This window comes from Salvelinus sp. IW2-2015, linkage group LG3, assembly GCF_002910315.2.
Source record: "Salvelinus sp. IW2-2015 linkage group LG3, ASM291031v2, whole genome shotgun sequence".
NCBI classification, from domain to species: domain Eukaryota; kingdom Metazoa; phylum Chordata; class Actinopteri; order Salmoniformes; family Salmonidae; genus Salvelinus; species Salvelinus sp. IW2-2015.
In genome coordinates, this window is record NC_036840.1 from 2,684,537 (window position 1) to 2,690,536 (window position 6,000).

Here is a 6,000-nt window from a genome sequence, read left to right on the forward strand (position 1 = left end):
CACACAGACACATGCATGTACTTTACACTTTACACTGTCATCTCCTATATCCCGCCCTCTCAACCTCTAAATTCTTACTGGCTGTTGTTTCAGCACAAGGCACGGTGCAAAGGATTGTTTGTAATGGCCTCTTCTGGCCTCTTGAGATGTACAGTACTTCTCTTGTTGTTCAAATTCATTGTGAAGCTGRTGGGATCTTTTTATTATGAGACAATGATCTAAGCGACGTCTGGAAATAATTATTTTCTACAATTAGATCTTGTATAAGAGGGATGTTATCGTTCGCAAGCTCTCAGTGTGTTTGTCTGTTTGTTTCCCTCATGATATTGTTCATTATTATTCCCATTCACTTCCTTTCACAAGGCTTGGCATTGGTTATTCTGGGGGTCATTCCAAAGCAAACGGTGGAGTTGAAACATTTGGGCTTGGAATGTTCTACTGACATCTACTGGGGAAGCCTCTCTAAATCCTGCTGTGTGCTCCTCCCAACACACAACACCTCCATATCAGCTGTGTTAKATATGATAGAGAACATTGTATATAGGAGTATACTATATSACAACACTATGGAGACATTTTAATGCAAGCGACTTACAATGTAGACATTGACTGTCTTAAAGTCCTGTAAAAGATTGACAGACAGAGAGGRAATTTGAAAAGCAGCCCAGTGTCATGAACAGACCCACCTGCCCCAAAACTGCCTCTTTCCAGCTCTCCTTTCTCTTCAACTTGACAAAGCCATTACTCCAAGAAAAGCAATTTTCAGTTTTTAAGCCATTATTGTTAGACTATTGCTAGTTGCCAAATTGGGAAAGGGGYTAGTAGACACTGTATGGATAGAAGCAGTTCTAACTGTAGCTGTCAATTAAGACAGTGGACTGTAATGGTGTTTTGGCTTTTGCAAAATATACTCCTGCATTAAATAAGAATGCTGTCTTACCGTGTAGCAAAGTAGCGTTTGTTAAATTGGCTAGCGGTAAGTGGATGGAATGCCTGCATATAATMTACTTTACATAATGTGAAGTAGAGGGGGGTCTGTGAGGAAAAGAAACATGAACCGRATAAAGCCATGGAGGTCAGCTTTTTTCTGGAGATGTGAAGTGACAGTTTATATTTTCATCATAAATACAACTGTCAGCACTAAGCTTCTCCCAACACCGTGAATTAGGAAGACAAACAAAAAGCTGCTGTTAATGCTCTTGTTAATGGGAGATGTGTTATTAGTCAAGTCTGACAAGAACCAGGAAACATAAGACAACAGTCTGATGCATACTGCACGCACGGCACGCACACACACACACACACACACACACACACACACACACACACACACACACACACACACACACACACACACACACACACACACACACACACACACACACACACACACACACACACACACACACACACACACACACACACACACACACACACACAAACACCCCCCACACATACTCAGATGCATGCTCCCTCCACACAACAGTGTCTTACACGCGTATGTAAAGAGTGTCACCTCAACAGGTGGATTAAAAGAGGAGGGAATGATCAAGAACAGCATATTGAAGTGGCACACTAGAGACAGCTGAAAGGTTGGCCTCAATTAGAGGGTAAGATGGAGAGAGTATCTTCTGTTAATGGACTGTCTTTCATCAAATTAAGATGTGTTAAAGACACGCACGTGAACCAAAATATTAAATAAGGGGCTATTCTTCCACTATGTATGTATTCAGAGCCATACTGTACGTTCTCAAGCACGGTGTTGTGAAATACAGAGGATCATGTGAGTGAAAACTTTCTTCCATCAATCCAGTCCGGTGTAATAACCCCGTAATGCTCTTCTTTCCCAAGAGCAGGCCTTTGGGAGGTGGAGTATAGTGGGGCGTCCCAATGGAACCCTAGAGCCCTGTCTGCAGCCGTGTCATGATTGACATCAGGATATCAATATGGCCCTCTTCAARTACTCATGTCCAAGTGCTCCCCTGGTTGACACAGTGTGTTGGAGTTACTGGACACTCATTAATCCTGGGGCTCAGAGGATCTTAATTTGACCTATATTGTGATAGCCAAATAATCCTGCAGCAACACTATTGTAATTTTTTGTCTATAATGTTGCTTGATTGGTGGTTAGGCTATTAGCTGGCCAAAAGTAGGWTACATGAAAAGTGCAATACTGTTAATATAACCRTATGTTAGTGTGGGTTTTCAGCTAATTTATTTAAATCAGGAAGCTCATCTGCATTGGGGTGCAGGAAAATTGTCAGCAACAAAAGAGTGATCAAGTTACAGTTTTTTTTTACAATCGCTAGGACCCATTTCTCAATACTTAGGTCACTTTTCCTAAACTCTTCACACAGTGAGCACAACAGCAGTCTATGTGGGATAAACTGTGGATAATTTTTCATTGCTTTGGCACAAAATGCATTCAATGACTACATCTTTCAAATGTCATGAATTATTTTCTCACTCAGACACAACCACCACAAAAACTCTATGTACCAACAGGACAATTTGCACATGTTTACATACTCTTTTAAAAAATGTTAAACTTAAGTTCAAAACCTAACATAACACAACATTGAATAAGACAGCAATTTGCTACATTTCTACAGTAATACCGTGTTGAAATATATTCCAAATCTAAAAAATGAAATACTATCTAAACAATTAGACCAACCACAGCTGATTCCCATTGTAGCTGAACACCCAGGTGTTAGGCTTTCAGTTACATTACCATCTATACAGAAGGGGACATCTTAGGAATAATGCTGTACTGTAATGTAAACATGGACCCAGCCAGAGCTGGAGAAGTGGCTGAAAGAGGAAGAAGAGTGGCTGGGAGAGGGAGAGGAGTACGTACGCATGGTGGAAGAAGACTGAGAGGAAGATCAAGAGCTGTAGTCTCAGATGAGATTAGGGCTACTATGATTTATAATGTAATAAATTATGGTCTATCAATGAGAGAGGCTGGTCTGAGAGTGCAGCCAAATCTGGAACTCTCAACAGTGGCATTTATTGTGAGAAATTTCCGGCAAAACAACAGGTAAGATGTGCATTCTGCAAGGGCATCTGACTGAACTGCACATTACAGAAGTAAATTGAGCAAAGCCTCCAAACCCACTTGTGTGTAATTGCTTTTGTATTTCTGCTTAGGACCCAACGGTTGCCTCCCACAGGCAGGAGAGGTAGGATTTTCACTGCTGTTCAGAAAACTGCAATCGTTGATATGGTCATCAGACACTATGGCATAAAACTCACAGAGATTCAGGACAGAGTGTTGGCAGACAACATTACATTTGGAAATATTCACAATGTAAGCATAACAACTATTTCTAGATTCCTGAAACAGTTGTAGACTCTTTCCTTTGAGAACACAATGGCATGTTTTTAGTTATAATGTAAGCTACCGTAATAGGCTAACACTTATGTTGCCTTGTGGATTCATTTTAGAGAGTCATGGAGATTGAAGCCAGGCAAACATCCTACATATTCATCTTTGTGGATGAGGCTGGTTTTAACTTGGCCAAAACACAGCGGCGAGGAAGGAATGTGATTGGRAAAAGAGMCACAGTGGATRTCCCGGGCCAGAGKGRKGCCAACATCACAATGTGTGCAGCAATATCCTCTGATGGATTGCKGTTACACAMACCACTAATTGGGCCATACAACACCGAGCGTCTCATTTCATTCCTGGGTGACCTCTATGGAAGGGTTGTGCCAGGTGAGGAAAGRGTTGCARTGAGGCGAAATCGGCCAACGTTTGAAATTGTATGGGACAGTGTGCATTTCACCACTCCCATGCAGTCACAGAGTGGTTTGCAGCCCATCCCAGGATGGTGTCACATTTCCTTCCACCTTACTCTCCACTCCTTAACCCCATAGAGGAATTATTTTCCTCATGGAGGTGGAAGGTTTATGACCACCATCCACATGATCAAATGTCCCTCCTAGACACAATTTTTCAAGTTTTTAAATGTTATATATATTTTATTTATTTAACTAGACAACTAGAACAAATTCTTATTTACAATGACGGCCTAGGAACAGTGGGTTAACTGCCTTGTTCAGGGGCAGAACGACAGATTTTTACCTTGACAGCTCAGGGATTCGATCTAGCAACCTTTCAGTTACTGGTCCAACACTCTAACCATTAGGCTACCTGCCGCCCCTACACTCTAACCACTAGGCTACCTGCCGCCCCTACACTCTAACCACTAGGCTACCTACCGCCCCTACACTCTAACCACTAGGCTACCTGCCGCCCCTACACTCTANCCACTAGGCTACCTGCCGCCCCTACACTCTAACCACTAGGCTACCTGCCGCCCCTACACTCTAACCACTAGGCTACCTGCCGCCCCTACACTCTAACCACTAGGCTACCTGCCGCAATGAATGCTGGATGACTAAACAGTAGAGTGGTGTCATTCTTGTTTTGTGAAGACATTTTACAAAAGAAAACATTGTGTAATGCTACCGGTTGTTAGTGTTTTTTAGGTCATTGTTTTATGAGTGACAAAGTGTGCGTGTTGGGTGACAACCTTTGCTAGTGTTATGGAAGAATGAGTTGATTTGAGACGTGTATGAAGTGTTTTGGTAGTTTTAGTGCATTTTGGATGTGAAACGAACTGCTGTGCCAMACTGAAAGTTGGTTAGGAGAACTGTGTGAAGAGTTTTGAAAAAGTGACCTACGTATTGAGAAATGGATCTTAGCGATTGTAAAAAAAAACTGTAAGATCCTGTATCTGTAGCCGTCAATAAATTCCCCCAGAGAGAATGGAGGGAGTTGCACTTACAGCAGACCCCAAAGCAATGCTCTCTCAAGGAGATGAGAGGCAATACAGATCAGTTCAATTTCTTAACAGCAGTGTAACTTACATGTCAGGTGGAACTCTTTGGGCCTTCTTATCATTCATCACAATTAAATACAACTTAATGAATGTGTCTTTGTAGTCTCACATTGACCAGTTAAAAACTACAGTAATAATGGCCTAAATGTGATTCATCTCAACTAATGCTGTATGCAACATTCTAGCAAGGTTTCAAGAATGTCACTGGAAATATGGAATATGTTGTCATTTTCTCTTCCGCTGGACACCATGCCCTTGGGCTGTTCAGACAGAGTCACAGTCCCGTATCCCTTTGGGGAAGGATAGTAACATATGTTTTCCCTTTTCCCTGCTCCAGTATCAATACATATCCTGGAGGGCTGCGATGTATGCAGCCATTTGACCCAACCTAGTGCCAAAACACCTATTTCTACTTTTCAACAGATCATCTGGACCTTGATCAGCTAAAGTAGATGTGATAACCATACACATACTGTGGCCCATCGGGGGCAGGGCTGAAGTGTCATGTTCCTGACCTTATTTCCTTTGTTTAGTCTTTGTTAAGTTGGTCAGGACGTGAGCTGGGTGGGTGTAGTCTATGTTATGTGTTTCTATGTTTAGGTTGTCATTTGGCCTGATATGGTTCTCAATCAGAGGCAGGTGTTTTACGTTGTCTCTGATTGGGAACCATATTAAGGTAGCCTGTTTTCACTGTTTGTTTGTGGGTGATTGTTCCTGTTCGTGCGTTCATGTGTTCTATGTTCTCTAGTTCAGGACTGTAGCTTCGTTGGTTTTCGTCTGTTTATTGTTTTGTTTGTATTGAAGAAGTATTCTAATAAATATGGATACATACCACGCTGCGCTTTGGTCCTCCTCTCCTTCTACCGACGAAAGCCATTACAGAATCACCCATCACAAAAGGACCAAGCAGCGTGGTAACGGACAGCGGCAGCAGCAGCAACAGCGCTTTATGGAAGAATGGACATGGGAGGACGAGTTAGACGGCAAAGGACCCTGGGCAGAGCCAGGGGAATATCGCCGCCCCAAGGCAGAGCTGGAGGCAGCAAAAGCAGAGAGGCGGCGTTATGAGGAGCGAGCTCGGCAGCATGATCTGGACTGTGTTACAACTTGGGAAGAGATAGACAGGTGGTCGGTCGACCCAGGGAGAGTG